Below are 335 nucleotides of genomic sequence, written 5' to 3'. Positions count from 1 at the left end.
AAGTATATATATATATATATATATATATATATATAAAATGCAAGAATTATTTTTATGAAAAGAATTGTATGTTTTTCTAAAATAGCATACAAGAACCAGGAATGAATTACCGGTGAAACATTTCACGGTTAATTTGTACAGTTTTCATTAAATTGCATTTTATATTACAAATTTAATACATGACTGCGTGTCAATTGAGATTACGCAGCACAGTGCGTCATCTAATTTCTATTAGTGAAGTGTTGTCCATGAAGTTTCGTATCTCGAGTTCAATATTACATAAATCAGAGCACGTAATTATATTAATTAAGCATGCGACTGAATAATCAATCTGA

This window comes from Trachymyrmex septentrionalis, unplaced genomic scaffold (assembly GCF_001594115.1).
Source record: "Trachymyrmex septentrionalis isolate Tsep2-gDNA-1 unplaced genomic scaffold, Tsep1.0 scaffold29, whole genome shotgun sequence".
Classification (NCBI taxonomy): Eukaryota; Metazoa; Arthropoda; class Insecta; order Hymenoptera; family Formicidae; genus Trachymyrmex; species Trachymyrmex septentrionalis.
This window is presented reverse-complemented; position numbering follows the sequence as displayed.